The sequence below is a fragment of the Podarcis bocagei genome, assembly GCF_964188305.1.
Source record: "Podarcis bocagei genome assembly, chromosome: 4".
NCBI lineage: Eukaryota > Metazoa > Chordata > Lepidosauria > Squamata > Lacertidae > Podarcis > Podarcis bocagei.
This window is the reverse complement of record NC_138128.1, coordinates 75695128-75717333: the sequence shown is the minus strand read 5'-3', so window position 1 is coordinate 75717333 and position 22206 is coordinate 75695128. Positions and strand designations below refer to the sequence as shown.

The 22206-nt window shown below is 42.6% G+C and overlaps 1 protein-coding gene across 7 annotated transcripts in view; it reads left to right on the top strand.

The window, feature by feature from the left end:
• The window catches only part of LOC308585315 (uncharacterized protein), a 472994-nt gene that overhangs the window by 219722 nt on the left and 231066 nt on the right, over window positions 1–22206 (top strand). For 2 of the 7 annotated variants that reach the window (XR_014007230.1, XR_014007231.1), the window contains exon 1: window positions 19521–19648. The exons of the other annotated variants lie outside the window; for them this stretch is intronic. The gene's annotated coding sequence lies outside the window, so the exon portion shown is untranslated. Of the gene's footprint in view, window positions 1–19520; window positions 19649–22206 lie in introns of those variants that run through there. 7 annotated transcript variants of the gene reach the window in all.

The following is a 22206-nucleotide window of genomic DNA, read 5'->3' as shown; positions in this document are numbered from 1 at the left end:
CCTATAACACCCACACACCCCAAAGTAGATTGTAGAATCTAGTGTTTCTGTTCAGAACCGAAGAGAATTCTCTTGATACTGATGGGTTCATTCTGGACCAAATCAAAACCTGAATCTTTAGTTGGGATCCTGATTTAAGTGAAATCTATCCCCACTTTTAGTACATCTTTGATTCAAGGTACACTTACCTGCCTGTTCTGTGTGTCCAAGTACACTACTTTAGCAACTTCCTTCTCTATGGAGCAGTTAAGGTTTCAAATAGGGCTCAGCTGTAATATCTCAGGAAATGATGTCTGGCATATGTTGTTGTTTTTTTAACATTCATTTTGAAGCTCCTCCTGAGTTGTTAGAGGATTTTAGTTAACACCGGAGAAAAATCTGCAAATTGGCCTCCCCAGTTTCACCATGTGAGACTTTTGAATGCAACCATGAATCCAGTTACAGTAAAATGTTGTTGAAGGAAGCAATGGGTGCCAACGCTGCTCCTTCCATTTCTCTGGTTGGGTTGGGACAATATGCGGTTGGGAGGCCAACTCCCATCTCTTGTGGGGGCACAAGAGTCTGGGTGTAACCTTCGATGCCTCCCTCTCTATGGAGGTTGTAATGGTTCCTAAGGGGGTTGCTTGTGCGTAAGCAGGTGCCTATCTTCCTGGCTGGGTGCAAACACCTGGCTGGGTTGCCAAAGTGAACCTACTCTGTCCGGACAGCCACTCGCCCGTGGCTGACTCAATCGCTGGCAGAATCCGTGAGTGGGCGTTTCTTAAACTTCTTCCAGCAAAGAAGTTCTTTGACACCTAGTCTCCGCCTACCCTCTCTGCGCGGAAGCCTTCTGCACAGGGAGGGTGTGGGCAACGGAGGACCCCTAGTCTCCCCGCTAGTCCCAGGCAAGGAGTCATGGGACCGCCTCGCCACTTCCCCCACCTGCCCCCCTTCTCCACTGGTGCTACGCTGATTCTCTTCCCCAGAAGATGGGCTGCTTCTCCCGATCCCTGGACGCCCTCTGGAATCCCTCTGGCTTTTGCTCTCTCCCTCTGGCACTGATGGCAGTTCACTGACAGAGGTGCAGATCGCAGCTACAGCAAAAGTGGCATTTTTCCATCTCCGCCGTGCCAAACAGTTTGTCCCTTACCTTTCCCACCCTGATCTTGCCACTGTGATCCATGCGACAGTCACCTCCATGCTCGATTATTGTAATTCACTCTATGCGGGCTTGCCCGTGAAGCTGGCCCAGAAACTCAAGTGGGTGCAGAATGCCGCGGTGAGTCTCCTTACGGGGTCCTCGCCGTGGGATCACATTCATCCAGTGCTACACCAGCTGCACTGGCTCCTGGTGGAGTACAGGGTCAGGTTTAAGGTGCTGGTTTTAACCTTTAAAGCCCTATATGGCCCAGGACCCTTGTACCTATGGGACCGCCTCTCCTGGTATGCCCAATGGAGGACCTTACGGTCCACAAATAATTAAACCGTGGAGGTCCCGGGCCTCAAGGAGGTTAGGCTGGCCTTGGCCAGGGCAAGGGCCTTTTCAGCCCTGGCCCCAGCATGGTGGAACGCTCTGTTGCAAGAGACCAGGGCCCAGTGGGATTTGACATCTTTCTGCAGGGCCTGCAAGACAGAGCTGTTCCGCCAGGCCTTTGGTCTGGGTCCAGTCTGACCCCCCCCTTTTTTTTTACAAGACCTTGCATGTAAGGGGTCCCTCTAACCCTTCTCACTGGCTCATATGAAACCAGCAGAAATAGCCGGGCCTGGTGAGCACTTAATGTTCCCAACAGGTTGCCATCTGATTTTATTCTGATTTTAAGCTGTATTTCAACCGATTGTTTGATCTTATGTTTTAATGTATTATATATTTGATGTTAGCCACCCTGAGCCTGGTCTTGGCTGGGGAGAGCGGGATATAAATAAAAATTATCATCATCATCTCTGAACCCGTTGCTTCTTGGCACCCTTAAAGTTTGTCATCATTAAGGGTGCCAAAAAGTTGGAGAACATCATCTCACCCTCACAAACATATTCTCTAGAGAGCCACCCCCAATTTCACCACCCACAATAATGTGGAGAATTTTGGGAGGTCATTTTAGCTCATTTTAGCCCTAGTTAACTTTCAAACCTGTATATCATAATGCTGATACGAAATGCCATGTGTTCTAATGACAAAATTCAAAGTCATGAAAACCAATGTGCTAGCAATTAAATTGTTATTATTTATGTCAGAAGTAGTTTAAAAGTAATTTGTGAATCAGGCAATTGGATTTGTGACCCTTCTGATAATGGGATTTGGATTAGAAGCCCAGAATAAAATTTAAAATACTAACGGAGGCAAAGGAAAGAGGTGGATTTGCCCTGCCAGACTTTAAACTTTATTATGAATCAGCAGCGTTTTGCTGGCTGAAAGAATGGCTGCTTCTTGAAAACACAGACATTTTAGATTTAGAAGGTTTTAATAATGTATTTGGATGGCATGTATATTTGTGGTATGATACAGTGGTGCCTCGCAAGACGAAATTAATTCGTTCCGCAATTCTCTTCGTCTTGCGGGTTTTTCGTCTTGCGATGCACGGTTTCCCATAGGAATGCATTGAAAATCAATTAATGCGTTCCTAGGGAAACCACCTTCAGGCCAGGTCCGGGGACAGTCTGTCCCCAGACCTCTTCTGAAGGCTGGGGGGGGGACAAGGGCTTTTCTTCCTACCCCCAGCATTGTAAAAAACCCTGGGACAGCGGAGGACTTCTCCGCTGTGCGGGGCTATCTTAAAATGCTGGCGGGCGGCATTTTAAAATCGCCCCGGACAGCGGAGGACTTCTCCGCTGTCGGGGCGATTTAAAAGCCCCTGGGAAGGCAGGCAGGGGGGACAAAGACTTTCGCCCCCTGCCCGCCTTCAGAAGGTGTTCCCACCCCACCCCCCGCCCGGCTTCGCAGCAGCGCTACGAAGCCCGGCAGCTGGGGCAGCTGTTCCCGCCCCCCCTCCCCACTTCGGAACATCGTTCCGAAGTGGGGCGGATGGGGCAGCTGTTCCCGCCCCCCCTCCCTCCTTCGGAACATCGTTCCGAAGTGGGGCGGATGGGGCAGCTGTTCCCGCCCCCCCTCCCTCCTTCGGAACATCGTTCCGAAGTGGGGCGGATGGGGCAGCTGTTCCCGCCCCCCCTCCCTCCTTCGGAACATCGTTCCGAAGTGGGGCGGATGGGGCAGCTGTTCCCGCCCCCCCTCCCCCCTTCGGAACATCGTTCCGAAGTGGGGCGGATGGGGCAGCTGTTCCCGCCCCCCCTCCCCCCTTCGGAACATCGTTCCGAAGTGGGGCGGATGGGGCAGCTGTTCCCGCCCCACCTCCCCCCTTCGGAACATCGTTCCGAAGTGGGGCGGATGGGGCAGCTGTTCCCGCCCCACCTCCCCCCTTCGGAACATCGTTCCGAAGTGGGGCGGATGGGGCAGATGTTCCCGCCCCCCTCCCCCCTTCGGAACATCGTTCCGAAGTGGGGCGGCTGGGGCAGATGTTCCCGCCCCACCTTCCCACTTCGGAACAGCGTTTTAAAATGCTGGGGGTCGGCAGCGAACGCTCCCGACCCCCAGCATTTTAAAATCTCCCTGGGACAGAGACTTCTCTGCTGTCCCTTGGAGATTTTAAAATGCTGGGGGTCGGCAGCGAACGCTTCGCTCCCGCCCGCCAGCATTTTAAGATCGCCCGGGGCAGGCGGGGGGGGAAGGCAGGCGGGGGGGGGAGCAAAGACTTTTGCCCCCCGCCGGCCTTCAGAAGAGGTCCTCTTCTGAAGGCCGGCTGTGGGCGAAAGTCTTTGCTCCCGACCGCCAGCATTTCCCTATGGGCTTTCGTCTTGCGATGCAAGCCCATAGGGAAATTCGTCTTGCGAAGCGCCTCCAAAACAGAAAACCCTTTCGTCTTGCGGGTTTTCCGTCTTGCGAGGCATTCGTCTTGCGGGGTACCACTGTAAGGTCAAAGCACATAAAGCATTTAAAAATCATATTGTCAGGAAAGCATTGTTTAATGTCTGGATAAGATATTCTGGCCTGGCCCTACTTGATATAAGGACCTACTTGAAAATAAAACCCCAAGGTGGTTGTCACCGATGGAAGCGAAGGCTCAGAAAAAGCTCAATATGGAGGCCAAATGGCCGAAATATTGGGAAATTTTGGAACAAGAGGGAGACAAATTGAAACTGCAGAGTTTCGAAAAACTAAAAGATAAAGTGCGAGATTGGCTTCATTATTATCAGATAATGGAGGCATATAATTTGGATAAGAAAATTGGCTTCCAGGTGGAAAAATCAAAGTTGGAAACAGAACTGTTAGACCCTAAAACCAAGATTTTGTCAAAGATGTATAACTTGCTGTTGAAATGGAATACTCAGGATGAAACGGTGAAATCTGCTATGATTAAATGGGCACAAGATGTTGGACATAACATAATGATGGCTGATTGGGAACGGTTATGGACCACAGGTATGAAGTTTACGGCATGTAATGCCTTAAGAGAGAATATTATGAAAATGATATACAGGTGGTACATGACCCCAGTCAAGCTTGCAAAAATCTATCATTTGCCCGATAATAAATGTTGGAAATGTAAAGAAATTGAAGGTACATTCTTTCACCTTTGGTGGACGTGCCCAAGGATTAAGGCTTTCTGGGAGATGATCTATAATGAAATGAAAAAAAGTATTCAAATATACCTTCTTGAAGAAACCAGAGGCCTTTCTCCTGGGCATAGTCGGCCAATTGGTGCCAAAAAAGGATAGAATTTTCTTTATGTATGCCACAACAACAGCAAGAATACTTATCGCAAAATATTGGAAGACACAAGATTTACCCACTCTGGAAGAATGGCAGATGAAGGTGATGGACTATATGGAACTGGCGGAAATGACTGGCAGAATCCGAGACCAGGGAGAAGAGTCGTGGAAGAAGATTGGAAGAAATTTTAAAACTATTTACAGAAATACTGCAAAATTAATGAATGTTAGAATGATGTTGGATTGAAGTTAAGTGGTTTTTAGCAGCAATGTTATAAAGGAATATGTAAAAATGGATTGTTAATAGGTGATAATTTAAAGTTATAATATATTAAGATAAAAGGTTAAGATAAAATCAAAGAGGGAAAGGAGTTGCTGGATTAACTAATTGAACTGGTATACAAAAAAGGGAGGTGTGAGGAGGTCAGGGAAACAAGCAAATGAAAGATAAGATATGGAAAACTGATTTGTTTTTAACTGTTTTTACTTTGTATTTTCATTTTTGTTGTTTTTTTTCTTTTCTTTTACTTTTTTCTCTTATTTTTGTTATATGCTGAAACTTTAATAAATATCTTTTTAAAAAAATGGATTACCAAAAGTATATTATGAAACTGATAGAACTATTTCTGGTGCCTTTATAAAAGGTAACTCAGTTTTCTCCAGGAAGTTGAAACTACTAATGGAAGGATTTTATTCCCATTTTAAAAAATTGAATATCATTTTTTTTGTTCACACAGTAGGTAAACACAATTTAGCAAGATAGCCATTGAAAATATTCAGAGTTTATAATCCAGGAAAGAAAGTATATTCATACAGAAGGATGTATAATAAAGGGAAATGTATTTGGATTAGTAAGACTTTTGCATGAACAGACAACAGCTTTTGTATGCATGGCATAGTGAAAGGGATAGAGAAAAGCTTCGATCTCTCCCATTACATTAGAATTCCCGAATCCAATGAAGCTGAATGTTAGAAGATCCAGGACATATCAAAGGAAGTACTTGTTCATGTGGCACATAGTTAAATTGTGGAGATTGCTCCCACAGGAGTCAGTGGTGGCCACCAACTTGGATGGCTTTAAAGAGGATTAGACAAATTCATGGAGAATAAGGCTATCAGTGGCTACCGGCCATGATGGCTAAGTCCTGCTTCCACTATCAGAGGCAGTACACTTCTGAATACCAGTTGCTGGGAATCACAGGTGGGCTGAGTGCCATTGAGCTTGCATTCTGTTTGTTGTCTTCTCACAGGCATCTGGTTGGCCACAGTGAGAACAGGATACTGGACTAGAAGGGCCACTGGCCTGATCCTGCGGGCTTTTCCTATGTTCTTCTGTAGATGCTGGTGCAACTCATTGTCATCAATTCAAATCTGGAATTCTGTTGTCTTTTTCCTCAGAATACACCCATTGAATTCATTGTCATCAAGTTGTCTGGAACTCTATTGTTGTTTTCATTGAAATTTGTGACCCTAAATTAGTCATGTATATTAATTCCAGAGAATCTACTCCAAGTAGGACTAGCATTGTATACAGCCCATTGACTTTTCTTAACTTGAAATATCTCAGAGGGGATAAGAATGAACTCCCTGATGTCTGACCATTTATAGATAATGTGCTTGCTCCAACCTTCCCGCAATGTGTTAGGACTGCCATGATGCAAATCTGTTAGAATTAGAGTTGAAACAACTTAGCCTTTCATGAATATTTTCAGCAATGCTAAAAAACACCCTCATTTGAAATCTTTTAGCACTCCTTGCAAAAAATATTCCCATACTCAGTAACATTGTCCTCATTCTTAATCATTCAATTAATTAATTTCTATACCACCCTTCATCCAAAGATCACAGGGCAGTTTACAATATAAAAACACAAATACATATCATAATAACAAACAAAAGCAATAACCCCCACAGTATTATTTATTGCCATTAGTGTTGACATCTTGCATCCCAATTGAATTAACTGATTGTGACTAACTTTACAGCACTGTGAACAGCCCTGAAGGCAGTATACAAATATAATAATAATAATAATAATAATAATAATAATAATAATAATAATAATAATAATAATAATATATTTATATCCTGCCCTCCCCAGCCGAAGCCGGGCTCAGGGCGGCTAACAACAATAAAATAATACAACATTCTAAAATCATTTCATTAAAAAATTACTTCAAATCAAATTGATGGCAACCATTAATAAAGTATTAAAGTAATTAATAAAGTAATAAATAAAGTAGTAGTAGTAATATCATCCTGTTCCCTGCATGGTTCCTTATTGAGTGGGCTCACCCATGCTAGGCTTGCCAGACATCAGGAAAATTCTTGACATGTCCTGGCTTTTGGGTGTAAAAATGGTGTCAGGGGAGAATTTTGCCCAATCAGCAAAATATCTGGGGAAACCCGAATGTATGGCAACGTGATGGGAAAAGGAGCGGAAACAGCTCCAAAAGCTTTAAATCACTATTTTGGGGGGAGGTTTCCCCAAAACAGAAATTTTAGCATCCATAGCCGTTATTATATTGAAGCAGCTGACATTTTTCCATAGAATATAAGTGGGTTAATTAGCACAACCTCTACCATATTGAACAGATGGCTGTTCTCTTAGAACTGTCCTTAAAAGGTTAGTATGCATACAGTTTTAAGGATCCTACTCTTAGAAAGGGAGGATGAAAAGAATATTAATCAATGTTAGTTAAAATAGGATACTTTGTTTTCATCTAAAATTGTTTGAATACCTGCCTAGTCCGTATCCAGTTTGAAGATAAAGAACCATAAGAAGGGAGAGCAGAGGCCTTGAAGATGTCTGCTACCTGGGCAGCAGACAGAAAGTCATATAACTCAGCAGGTCTCATCCTTCTTCAATATGGCAAGATGTATTTTTATTTAAATTACTAATTTCTAACTTTACATCTAGACACCAAAATTAGCACATTCAATTTTTTATACAATGCTTTTATATATTCCATGGGAAATATACAAAAATTAGACTATCTTACAATATTATTTTTTATATATTAATAATAAACTTACACCAGCAGAATAATATTATTACTTACTCCCACAGGTTTATACTGTGGATTAAATTATATTATTAATATTGTTGTGTGGCTTATTTTACATGTTACAAAACTAAGCATTTCACTCCATCAACCAAAATTCTCAATTCCATTTTTGCATCACCAGCTACTACTCCATTTATTATTATCTAGCTCTTCTTGGTGATTTTCTCTGTTGCTTAACATGGTTAAACAACAAACTTAACTGCTCTCAGATTTTCCTAATGAAATCTATGTGACTTAGTTCATTGATGTTCTCCCAAGGCCTAACATAAGAAGCCCTGCAGTAGTTAATATGCGTAAAGTTTGAATTTCATATGCTTGCAATAATCTATCCTTGACAAAAATGTAATAAACATCTTAAGGGTCTAAATGGAGTTCAGCCTGAAGAAGTCCCCATATTATCTCTGGTACACAGCTCCAGAACACTTTTGCTTTCTTACACCTGCACCGCTAAAAATACCTTTTGTTTCACAAATTGTGTGCAACTCTGTGCCCTCTTTTGTCTTCCTTTTTTGTGATGAATTTCCCTCTTTCTTTTCTTTTCTTTTTTGAAATGTGTCAGTGGCTATCTTAATAGCTTTCTAACTTCAGGGAGCCCTTCCAACAAAGGCCTGGGCACCTGCCATATAAGCCTTGTGTGTTTCAAAAGATTGGGGTCATGCTTTAGAATGCACTCTCAATGAAAACACTGGCATAGAAATACAATCAGTCAGTCAGTCAGTCACTGGTCTGGCCTGTTGGGCATAATTGTTATCCATCATAAACTGATAGTGTGTCCCCAAACAAAATGCAGCATTCCCCTGCCGTTGAAAATTTCTGGGGATGGTGAGCATTCTGTCTGTTAACATAAGAACATAAGGAAAGCCCTTGAGGACCAGGTCCATCTATCTGGTCCAGCGTTCTCTTTTCACAAGCCAACCTGCAAGCAAGACTTGAGTGCCCCAGCCTTCTCCCCATTTGCAATTCACAGCAACTGGTATTCAGAAGCTTACTGCTTTCGACAGATAAGATAGAATATTTTACAGAGCCTTGTCCACCTTGATTTTCTCTGATATCACTGCCCAAGAACCCTAAGACACCTCAATTTGAAAAGCACAGCAATAGCAGAGTAATAGATGGTAAAAGGAGAGATGAAAAAGAAAATTAATTATTTTAAAATCAGTATGTAGGCATTTATGATGCTAATGTCATTGGTGCATGAAGTCTAATTACAGTTTACAAGTGGCATGGATCAAAATGCAATGTCTGCAGTCAAATAGTTATTTACTAGTAGGAATTGTAAGAAGTTTACCAATGTTTGTAACTCCAATTACAGTTCTAAACTTTGGATGACTGAATATCTCCAGCTGATTTTGTGAGGGTTATGATTGAGAGGTTACAAAGAGTCAATTCGTAATAGATTGAACTTGGCTTACTGTGGGATGATATTTATTTATTTGTTTGCTTGCTTGTTTGTTTGTTTAAAAATACTTAGTTTACTAAAGAAAATATATGCTGCCTGCAGGATTGTTAGTTTCAGCCTTTTTCATTTCAAAAATTAATAACTTGACTTGCCTAAGATCCAGGACAAAGTGCCGCCTTTCAGAAATCCTACCCCACCCTCTGGGTAACATCCAGGAAAATACAGACATGAGGCAGCCAACTTTGTCAGTGCTGGTTTAATATATAAAAAAGTAGCAAATCAATACTAGATATAGGGCAATTCTATATGGGATTCAAAGGTCAGTGTCCAAATCTATTGTTGCTATTAATTTTGCTTTTACAGGTTTAGAAACTAAACTGTTCTGAAGAGCAATAAATAAGCTGGAAGGGAGGGATATACCACAGGCATATGATATTATCATGCACACACCTACAGTGGTTAGATAATTATTACATATGTTGACTAGCACTAATCAGGCACTTGCAAAAGTTATACTGCGTCTGATGTGTGGAACTTATGGCTCTCCAGATGTTGCTGGACTGCAGCTCCCATGAGCTTTTACCACTTGCAGGCTGGGGTTGATAAAAGCTAGAGTCCAGCAATAAACGGAGGGCCACAGGTTGGCCATCCATGCACTAGACCTTCAGAATGTCTGCCAGCTTCAGGAGTGTTTCCACCTATAACAAAAAGGCACACAAAACAGAGTGAAGTGAGCGTGGGTGTGGGGTAGTGCCATGTCTACTCAGATGTAAGTCTCATTAAGTTCAATATATGCAAAGTGCTTTGGATGCTTGGCATTTGACATATAAATGCTACAATCTTTATTAGGATTTGATCTTTAAAAATCAGTTTACAACCAATGTTTAAACTGCTTTCTAAACAGTGTATCTCCTGTGGGAATTGCATATCAGGTTTTGGCCAGAGCACCCCTTGTAAAGGTCATTCTATTTTTAGATAACCCTATCCTTAATCTATTTTTTATTTACTTTCCATTTTCAGGTACACTGAAAATACCGTAGTGTTTCCCCCCCCCTCCACCCCCTCTTTCTGGTTTGTAAGAAATTAGATAACTGAGGTGGGAGATGTTGCAGCTCTTGCCTATAACAGATTTGACCTCTGCTGTTTTTAGGTTTAATTGACCAAATTTAAATGTTCTCTCAAGAGAAAACAAATTACTGTTCCATTATTCACTAATCATCTGCATTCCCATTTCCTGCCTTGCTGGCTTTCATTGATACACAAAAAAGTAGGGCTGCATCACTGATCACAAAAAGCCCAAGAAAATGCAGAATTGATATTTTAATAATCTCAAGAAGAATATATCTAGGAAAATGTGGGATGAGATATGCCTTAGAGAATGCAGAAAGAGGTATAATATTTCCTACGGAATGCATATAATCATCCCAGTGTGTGATATTGCAGCAGCAAAGCTGCCATTATATTCTTTTCCTCATCACCAATCTTATTTCTCCTCTTCCCCTCTTACATCCCCATTCTTCCTCCTCTCCTCCGCTTAATCCCACCCCCTTTGTTTTGCCACTCCATTAGCAGCAACAACACTGGTGTTTTCTCCGCCTCCTCCCTGCCTCACTCTGAGGAAGGACCAAGACCAAGAGGGTCCTTCCTCAGAGTGATGCATTCTGGGTGAGGTGGCAGAGAAAGTGCCACAGTGGCTAGAAATGCTGCTTACATTTTTTTTCTAAATTTAAACCAGAGCCACAATGTGTCACTGCCATTTACGAGCAGTAAGAAGGGGCTGGGCAGGAGGGACGTTAGTGCAGTGAAGGTGTGCTGATGGGGAGCACCAGGTTAACTATTCCAGTGCACCCACAGGGCACCAATTGCCCTTCCATCTTGCCCTTGCCCATCCAGATATAAGTGGCAGCAACACACCTGCTGGGAAGGTGGCATTGTTGCTCTACCCTGATGAGTGAGCCACATCCGGTTCAAAGAACATTTCTCACTGTGGTGGCAAACTACAGCAGCAGGGCAGGCCCTCTCCCATCCACCAACCTTGGCCCTTCTTCAGAGGGTAGAGAGAGGCAGGGCAGGGTCTGCAGAGAGCCTTGCCAGATGAGTGTCTGGTAGCAGCAGCAATAATGAGAGCTGGGAATGCATGCAAGAGAGGGGTCCAGGGAACACCAGTTTATCACTTTGCTGTGTCTGGCATTAATTACGTAATTTGTATTGTCATTACATTATTCCACCTCAATCATTTCAATGTGAAGGAAGCACAATGCAGATAGGGTGGGGGTCATAATCAATTACAGTGGATACAATTAATAAATACACACCCAGCAACACAAGGGGAATAGTGTGGTGGATATAACAAACGGCTCAAGGGGTAGGAGGTGACTCCCAGTAGATTTATCCTGAGCATATATCCAAACTCCCCCCCCCCAGCATGCTTTTGCATCTCAGCCATGATGAACATCCAGACTTCAGCAGTAGCCATCTCACTTTGTAATGAAGGATGTGGTATAACGTAGAAAGTGTTTCATGAATAAACCTAAACATTGTGGATTTTAATTCCTTTTTCTAAGTCATAATTGGTATATAGGAAGCTGCAAATATTTTTTTAAAAAAATTATCCATGGGATAGTGACAAGTTATGAACTTGGGCTGGTTTTGTACCACTTGTAAAGGAGATGACAACCCTTGTATAAGATCTTTGGACATTTCTTGAAAATCCTCCCAATTAATCAAATGTCTGACAGATCAGACTTGGCTTGTGTTTGTTTGCATTTCATGTGTGAATGTGAGCGAGAGAGAAGTGGAGATTTAGCACCATCGATCATCTCTTTCCTACAGTTGCTTGGAGGAAGTTCCAAGAAAGTGACCTTCCCGACAGTAAGAGTTAGCAGTGCTCCTTCATCAGCATTTGCAGAGACAGATATCCTTTAGGGCATCAAAGTGTTCCCCTTGCAAGTACTATTTAACTTCAAATTTCTGGTTTATGCTTTTTCTGAGTGTCATGAGAAAAAGCTATTGCTCTTATACAGTGAACATAATTGAAATACTGGTTAGTGCAGAATGCTTATCCTTGAAAAATCAGTTATATTCTGCAGCAGATGCATGAAGTCCAAACAATGCATGCAGGCCATTGGCTAGGAACAGAAGGGCACCTAGCATCTCCTGGCTGGAGTGGAAATGTCCCATGTCTGAAACCTAGAGAGCCACTGCCAGTCAGGGTAGACAATAATGAGTTAGATGGGCCAATGGTTTCACAGCTTCCTATGTTGTCCGGGCTCCTTCAGAAGGAAGGGTAGGATATACATACATTTTTCTTCACTGTAGTAATGATCAAATACTGATTAGGATTATTCCATAATTATGATGGGTCTTCTGTTGAGGCAATGAGATTGTGTAACTCCCTCTCCTCACAGCAGCCGTGGAAGCCACTCATGGGGATCAGTGGACACCCCCCCCCCCAGTCCGGTGCAACATCCAAACTGTACAAGGGTTACAACTGGAATAAAAAATTGACAAGTCCCCTGTACGTGTATCGCTGAGCCTACACGTGGCTCCCTGGATCAGTGGTTCTGTGTTTAGAATGACTCCATTCAGTAAAAATTAAAATTACATGGCTTACAAAAACCCCCTGAACATGTAACCTGATTTTTGCAAAGATCATGTTCATGGCAGGTGCACTGAAAAACAATACCTCATACTTACCAAATGCTTATTTCCTAGCCGGAAAAAGCTTTGCGGTTCTATTTCATTGTGATTTATTTATTGGGCTTTCACAGAAGCTTGCAGTAAATGGCTTGTTGCTTTGGGAGTATTTGAATGGTTGTGACACCATATATCTCTCCCTCTCTAGGTTCTAGCTAAGTGCCTTGGAGGTCCAGGGACATCTGCTCAATCCTCTTGATAACATAGATTTTGTCTCATTTCCCCCCCTTCTCTTCCTTCTGCATTGGCAGAATCTGGCAGGGATGATTCAAGAGTGCTTTAACACAGAGATGAAGGGCATCTTTAGAAATCTGAGCTGAATCTTCCAACTTTTAAGCAATTATTTCAGAAAACACTTTTGTGACCCCAAAATGCTCCAGTTCTCTATTGTGTCACTCAGAGGAAATAACCATGCACACTCACACAAATGAGTGCCTGGCGTGCTCTGGTCCATGGGGTCACGAAGAGTCAGACACGACTAAACGACTAAAGAACAACTCACACAAATGCTTGCAAAAGCTTCTAAGGGATAATATACTCTACATCAAGAAGAGAACTCTTATGAAAACAAGACATCACATCCAGTCTTCTCATCATGTATTGTTATTCCTGAAGGAAAATTCAGTTCTAATGGCCCCAGGGACCCCTGTGATTCAGCCACCTTCTCTGAATACTTTCAGACTAAGTGTTCTGGCAGCCTGGCTGAGGTTAGCATATTGCTTGACATGCTGTAGGTTGGGAAGTCCTTTACCTCATCATCCCCAGATGAGCCACTCCATTTTGTCCGGGGGCAAGTTAGTGTTGCCAGGGCTGGTCATACTGTGTGCCTCTTGCCTCAGGTGGCAGATTGGGAGGGACAGGGTACAGTGTCCCCTGTCCCCATGGCTTGCTTAAGCCTCTGTTGCCACTAGGTACCCTGGACACCTTCCTGAATTGCCACTGAACTGCTGGAACAAGCACTTCCACCAACCACTGCTTTGAGTCCCCACCACACTGAGCCACTAGTGATGCTCTACACCGCAGCCTGCCAGGGTGCCATAAATCCTGCTACCCACCCAGGCTCCTACTGCACCAGACTAGGGATGGGGGAGAAATTTATACCAGGCATGCCAACTTTAGGGGGCTGAAGAGTCTCCAGCCCCCTCAGTCTTTGTTGGAAAGGGGCCATCAAGGTCCATTTATGAAAACGATTCTAGCCCAAATCCACTTGAGCTGGGGAGCCATGAAAGGTTGCTCTAAGTACCCCTCTCTTCACCACTCTGATGTTTATCATTGTCTCCTCTGTCTTTCTCCTTCCCTCCAATCTCCACCAAACCTGCCAGTTATGACCTATTTATATGATGAAAACATAATGGCAAATGAAAGTAACTGGTGACTATCTCTGCTGCACAAAACTAGTGATTGGCTCAACCCTCTAAAGCCAAAATCACACATACTCTGTACATACTCTGTATTCTGGGGAATATCACACACACACCCCAGCAGATCCATGAGAACTGTTTAGAAATTTGTCATGTATTAGATGCCTGTCTTGATACATTGAGTGCGTTGTTTTCTCTTCAGGAAATGAAAATCATTGATATTAATTGCATCCCTAGTTGCCACAGATTTAAAAAGGCACATGTACATCATATATCTTCAGTGAAGTACCAGCTTTTTGAGCTATGACTTGTTAATTAAAATTACCACTAAGCATTTCTGTGCTGCTACATAATGAAACATAAAGTGTGGCAACAGTGTTGTCATTACGAACCATTTTGGAGTATCAGGTGATCAATATAAAGTTTATAGTAACATGGGAAAACCAGTCCATTTGTTGGCTGTCCAGCTTTTAAGACATGGTTATCAAATCGACAGAAATGTGGTATTTTACCACCAGTGGAGACTTTGATACTTAAAAGAATCCAAAAGCATTAACCAAGCACTAGTAGTTCAGTGCCTGGAAGTATTTTCCTCTGCAGTTCAGAAGGTTGTGCATTTGCCATCTGTGGAGCTGTGATATTTTAACTCTGTATTCATTTCTCTCTCAGTAGGGTTGACCAAGGTTTTATCGCTTAATTTATCACCTTGGCTGCATCCAAGGAACATTCCAAAAGTGGCTGAAATCAGAAAAGTGAATGAGAAGTTCCACACGCCTGCTAAGTTTGGTGCATGTAGAGGTGCTATGATTACTCGGCATCCGTTACTTTTCACATTTCAACATCACTTTTCCCAACTAGCCATTTTTGCAATGTTAATTAATGTCACAGCTTGCTGGGCACATTTGACAGGACAGAATTTACGTGGGAAGTTATTGGATGTACTCTGGACTATAATTAAGTAGTTAGCTTTCTGTCATTCTTCTCAGTGTCAATACAGTTCTACTGGCTTGGAACTATACATGTTCACACCAGTAACTCATTTATAATAAACGGCCCTAGCTATGGTGAATGATCTGTATAGCTTATTACACCAGGATACCAAAACGATAACAAAAGCAGCTCATTTATTCTTTTCTCCAACTTTCTGCACTTCCTCTTCACTTTCTTCTTCAGCTTCAAACTCCTGTTACTCATATTAAACCAGTTGTGGCCAATGGGGGTGGGGGGTATCAAAAAACCAACAACTAACTTTTTGGTTCAGCTGCTTTCCTAAGGCTGCAAAAACAGGAGGGGGCAGGGGATTGGAGTTATCATTCACCTCTTCTGCCACAAATAGATATACTCAGATGAGCTCCGTATGGTTTGATTGACCACAAGTTGTTGAGTCTTGATTTAGAGGCCCCACCACTTTGTTTTACTTACATCTGCCATTTTGAATTCCCCTTTTGGCTCCTATTGCCCTATACAAGTTTATCGCACATACCCCTTTAATTTTTGCTGTCCACTGCATCTATGCCTTCCCCCATTCTGTTTAAATGGGCTGTCTTTCAGGGATTAGCTCTGCATTGGGCCCTCATGATCCATACTGCATGCTGCGCAATTGTGCTACGGATATGAGTTATCATAGTTCCAGTACAACAGGAAGGATGCCTGCTTATAAAAGAGATGCTAATGAGTGAGTCCCCCACACTGTATGTTCCTTCTTTTAGAAATGCTAAATCCATTCCACATCTTCTGGAATGAAAGCTCCATTTTGCATATTTTGTGGTTGCTGTTTCTACTTTTTCAAAAATGCAAAGTGTTCATATAGACCAAGGGCAGGAAATCTTATCAGTCCAAGGTCCACATTTGCTTCTGAAGAACCTTCTGAGGGGCACTGGTCAGTGTGGGACAGGGCCAGAGGCAAAACTAGGCAGAGCAATTGTAGCCTTATTGGAGTTCACTGATTGGGTCTGCGTTGCTCCGGGACAGGAGGAAGGAAGTAAAAATGACACCGAGTTGGTTCAAAGAAAGAGTTTATTCTGCTCTCCGGATAGCAGAAGCCACTTGCGTGATTAGTCCACAGCAAGTCCAAAGAAATGACAAATTTCATGCAGTATTTATATCCTCCAGGCACCCTCTCCCTCCTTCCAACCACATCAGCCTATGTATGCAGGTTGACATCACATATGTTCCTGCTCTGGTACTCTCAACCATAAAAGGGATTTCCTTCCTGCACTCCTGACCATAAAAGGATATTCCTGTTCCTACTCCTATCTTGGAGCAAAAGGTCACTACTTCCGAGAACATGCTCTGGCGTTAGTCCCAGACTTGGGTCTCCCCGTCATTTGTGGTCAGAACATAAGATATGTCTGTAACTGTTCTACTGGTAAAGTCAAGGCCAGTCTTGCCGTCAAACTGATAAGGGAGAGAGCTGTGTTCTTGTTTTGCATTTGCTCAACGGCTAAAGTTTATGCATTTTCGCTAAGGAGAAATGGGGATTTTGGTGCAGTTTAAAAATGCCTGCACAGTCAGTTTTGGGTTTGGGAAACCCATTCCTTCACAATATTAATATTTGTACAGAAGGAAAATTCACAGACACACACACACTTCCTCTCTAGTCTCCATCCAGGCAAGCAGGAATCATTGTCAAAGTTCAAGGATGCACTCCAGCTAGGCAAAAAATACTCAAGCCAGGTGCAAAGCAAAGCCAGTGAGTGGTGTGGCATGGGAAGACAGAGATGGCTGAGGAGGGGCTGTGTTCAGTGCAGAATGAATACTACCAAGCTTTTATGCTAGAATAAAGCAGACCCTGGCTATTGCATTTTGCACCAGCTGATATTTCCTTCATTTTAAACACAGCATGAGATCTGGTCTATACATGTAACAAGTTGGATGCGGGTGGTGCTATAGTCTAAACCACTGAACCTCTTGAACTTGCTGATCGTAAGGTCAGCAGTTTGAATCCGTGCAATGGGGTGAGCTCCTGTCACTTTGTCCCAGCTCCAGCCAACCTAGCAGTTCGAAACCATACTACCATGAGTAGATAAATATATACTGCTGCAGCGGGAACGTAAACGGCATTTCTGTGCGCTCTGGCTTCCGTCACAATCTTCCGTTGAGGCAGAAGTGGCTTAGTCATGCTGGCCACATGACCAAGAAACCTGTCTGCAGACAAATGCCAGCTCCCTCGGCCTGAAAGTGGAGATGAGCACTGCAACCTCATAGTCAAATTCAACTGGACTTAAGCGTCCAGGCGTCTTTTACCTTTACCTTACATGTAACAAAAAGAAATGGTAAAATTCACTGTGCCCCTTCAGAATGGAGGTGCAAACAGCGGTGGAGCTAGCTGCTCAGGCACCCAGAGTGGCACACATGCCATGCACCCAGGGGTGGGGCAATCCACCCACAGGGGAGCGATTGGCGCGGCGGCAATCCGCCCAGGGGGATTTTGTCACACACACCCTCAGGGATGACACCTGGGGCGGACCACCCCCACCGCGCCCCCTCCTACGCCCCTGGGTGCGAAATCAAACCTTTTAATGTTTTCCCTAATGCCTGCCTTTTCTCACACCACCTCAAAAAACTCCTAAATATTCAGAAAAAGCAGGTGAGCTGGAACAAGTCACCCTGTTGTGTTTCCATTTGCTGGGATTTTTTAAATGTAGTGGTGCATTCAAAAGTGGCATCCTCGTATCTGAAGTACTGAAATCCTTTTCATGATCATGTTCCCACTTCATTGTGCTGCATGCATGACCCAGCTTCCAAAAGATAGGTCCCATTAGTTTCAATGAATTTAGACATGCCTAACTTTCTCCAGATTGTGCCCAATATATTTAATTTATGAGAGCAAGATCAGCAGCATTTACATTTTATAGTGTCATTCTAATAATCCATGGACAACAAGTTTAATAATAAATTGCCACAAATACCTATTTAGGTACTTCAAAGAGGGAATCAGCTTATGGTATTTTACTTGATACTTTTTATTTGGTTAGGATAGCTAATCAATGAGTTGTAATTATTTTCCAATTTGAGATAGAAGAGGCTAGAAACCCACAGAGTTCCAATTACTGTCATCTGCAAAGCAGGAATTCCCTGGTGCTGCCTCTGCCAGCCAATTGAAATGATAACAACACAGTTCAAATAAATTTGTGAGATGGTTTGTGTAATGAAGAGTTATAGTATAACTTTACCCTTTTATATAAAAATAAACAGTCATACAGCATTTTTATACTTTTTTAAGGGTGTATTTCACAAAAGGTGATTTAGGAAATTATACACAGCTGATTAAAAGTTACTAGAGAGCAATTAGGAAATTGAAGATGTCCTTAAGACACAGGTTGATATGGCCAACAGCTACAAATGCTAATACTGAGCTTGATTTCCTCCACTGTGTGGAGGAAATTATCTTGTGTGCCTTCTTGGTCTTGTGTACAGCTCTCTGATTTATATGATAAACTATCATACTGTGATTTGCTTTATGCGGGTCAATCTCTAGGAGACTAATTTTAAATTTATACATGAAAGCAAGTACCTAATCAATGACCTGCTTGACCTCTGGCCAATCAGATTATGAAAAACTGCTTGTTCTTTCAATACCATCACCAGAAGAACGAGCTTTGCTATCTGCTGCTTGTTACCAGTAGAGGGTGTCTCACTCTGTTCCTTATAACAACTGGAGCTGCGGTCTAGTGCTATCTCCCTCTTCAGGGCTTTAACTCTGTTGTTAGCATGCAGGCCAGAGGGTGTTTTACCTTGCTATTGCCGGTAATGCACTTTTAATAAGTTATTTTTATGCCTATTTAATTTTTTGATTATTACGTTCGTTTGAACTGTCTTTTATGTGGATATTATGGACACTGATGGTTGGGTTTTTTATTACGCTTTCTTGTGAACTGTTCAGAGCATAACAAGCATGAAATAACAAAGTGAGCATGACTCTAAGAAACTGCCTAAATGTCCTTGAAATTTAGGGAAAATACAGCGGACTGTGGTCATATATGCCTGTTTATGTTTGGAACAAACAAAAAAATCTGTGACAAAGTTCAAGGCCTTGTACTATTAACAAAAGTTTCAAGCCCGTTTAGTAGTAGTTGCTAAGTGGTGGGTTCTGAGAGGAGAGAGAGGTCATCACTTTGAGAACTTATCAGGTGTGGCCTGAATCAGGTAAATGCCGTCTGATTGGTCTGGGTGACAGAGGACTCTTGATTGGCTGGAGGTTCCAGTCAGTTGGGAGTTAACTGTAAGTTGAGTAGAAAGACAATGGAGGAGTCAGTTGGAGGATAGGAGGGAAAGGGGAGTTGATAAGGAAGAGAATAGACCAGAGAAAGATAGGACTGAATATTTACAGCCAACAGGGTCTCTTGAGTCTTAAGAACCTATCAACAAGCACCTTTAAGATCGTAAGTATCCGTATTACCTTAGTGTATAGTATCTTGCTAATTAGCCAACAACCTTTGTTTTAAAAGTTCATTCTATCTCTTGTGTTGGTGCCCATCTCATGCCTAAGCCTAGCATACCAGTTATTTGGCACAAAATGTGTTGTCAGGGATACTGGTTCCCTCAGCATCATGTTGTATAAACATAAGTTTGGGTATCTATTTATGCTGCCCCAAATTAGTGAAGAAGCACAGATACCTCAACATTTTGGGCTGAAGTATTTGGCATATACGTACAGCTTGCTTACCCATCACCATTCATTACAAGTGACATATTCTGGGTCAACTGAAATGTTCTGTATAATTTATGTGCTCAATTTCATACAGGTTAGGAAGAAATGCACACCATTATATTCACTTTTGGCAAATTAACAAGAATTCTTGTTATTTTTCTTTGGAGCACAGTCTTTTTGCCATTGGCTTATTTTAAAAATGTCCCTAGAACTTAAATTATAAATCCAGTAGTTCATTTCAACAAACCATTATACTCTGCACAGCACATGAGATTTATTTGCAATGAAGGTGGAGGGACGCTGATGAAGTTCACCCCAAACAACAAGCTTGTCATATTAATTTACATGGCTCATAATTCTTATTTAAATTGGGAGTCAGGAAACCTTATCCTGAAACTCTTGCTGCATTCATCACAAATAATGAGATGCATTTTGAGTCAATGTCCATCTTTTGTGCCCACATAGCAGCATTCATATGACCAGACCAGCAAACTCAGGGGCCCTGTTAGTACATGCTCAGAAATCATTTGATTACTCCTTTCCAGGTCTCAAGGAGAAACTGCCCTACCTACCTAATAGCTACATTTTAATCCAGTGATATACCCATAGCTGTGTTTGTATTCATGTAATGGTTTCCTGCCACCAAGTCCTGCTACCCATCTCCATGGCTCCCACTTCTACTGGGAATTTATATTGCCTCTTAACAACAGCAGGCCCCATTTCCACATAGGAAAGAGTGGATAATATGCACTCCTGGAACAGGTTCACAGTAGTGTGGCAGTAAAGTTTGCCACCAGTGGAGCCGCTGATAGCCCCTTCTCTACAATCCAACAACCAATTAGGAGTCAGGGCACTGAGGCTCATGACAACTGAAGAACATGATTCCTGAGGCTGGTGGGGGCTAACCCGCAACCTGTGGCCAGATGTAATGATGCCAAAAGTTTCTGTGTGTGGACTTTTAAGACCCCCGCCCCCTGCAATGTTTCCACTTTTTCATTAAAAGTTTTGCTGACTGCTCTAATAAGCATGCTACTGTAACATTGTGATGACACAATATGTTTTTTATTTTGTTTTTTGGTCTCCCAAGACGACCCAAATTTCTCCGTTCTATTTTTTTAATGAAATATTTATTTTAATAACCACTTCCATATGTCCCTGGATGTAATTACCTGGTGCTGAAAGATTTTTGTCAGACCCCCCCCCAGACCCCGCACCCCAAATTTGTCCTTTAGAAAAAAATTGCCTCCACGCATTTACACTTTGCCTGTGTCTGCTTGGACATGTAGCCCTTGGCCCAAAAAAGGTTAGCAACCCCTAGCATAGATAATATACTTTTGCCTGCCCCCTGCCCTCTCTCTGCCCTGTGCTAAGTTTGCAAACAGCATTTCAAGAGTGTACAGGAATAAAAATACTATGAGTCAATTTAGAACTTTTGAAACATGTACACCCTAGGGTTGCACCACCACCACCAAATAATAAATGAACAAATTATTCGGTTTCTATCCTGCCTTTCATAGAACAATTCTAAGGCATGCTACACAAGAAGAGCAGAATGGATACCATCTTATGCTGTGCATCAGATATAAAACCACAACTAAAAATGAACAGCTCCTGTCCCTTCAACAGCAACCTGACTCTAAGTAGATGATTTCCTGGCAGGAAGATAAAGTGATGGGGGAAGGCTTGGATGATTGCCTATGCAGCTATAACCTCTCTGCATCTGTAGAAACTCCATGAGGATTTAAGAGATTTATGCTATAATATCTCTCAATTTTGTTTTGCATGATATTTCACTGGTTAGTATCATCTTCATTGTTCACCGGGGGTGCTTTTTTGGTTGTTTTATTACTGCAATTGAAGTCAGGTTTCCTATTCCTGGCATCCCCAACATCGTAAGTAAGCTCACAGGATCCTGCAAAATGACTGAGGCAGGGCGGACCCTCTCTGGAGCTCACAATGGGGTTATTTGGCCCCTGTGCATTAGGGTGAATGGGAGGATGGGGGAAGGTAGAAACAGCTGCTAGTACGGTGGTGGGGTCAATATCATTGGCTGCAGAACTGTGTGGCGATCTTGCCGTCTACACTGAAGTTTAGGGTCATGCCATCCATTGATTCTCTGTGTAACAAATACAATTGAGTGGCCTTATCTCCCCCTCCCCTTCAATAACCACCATATGAAATTAGTTTCTTCCAAAAAAGAAGAATTTGACTGACAAAATGCCATCTGTCCTCACCAATACTTCCTTGAATGATTATGAAACCTAACTATTTGTTAAATACATATGCAAT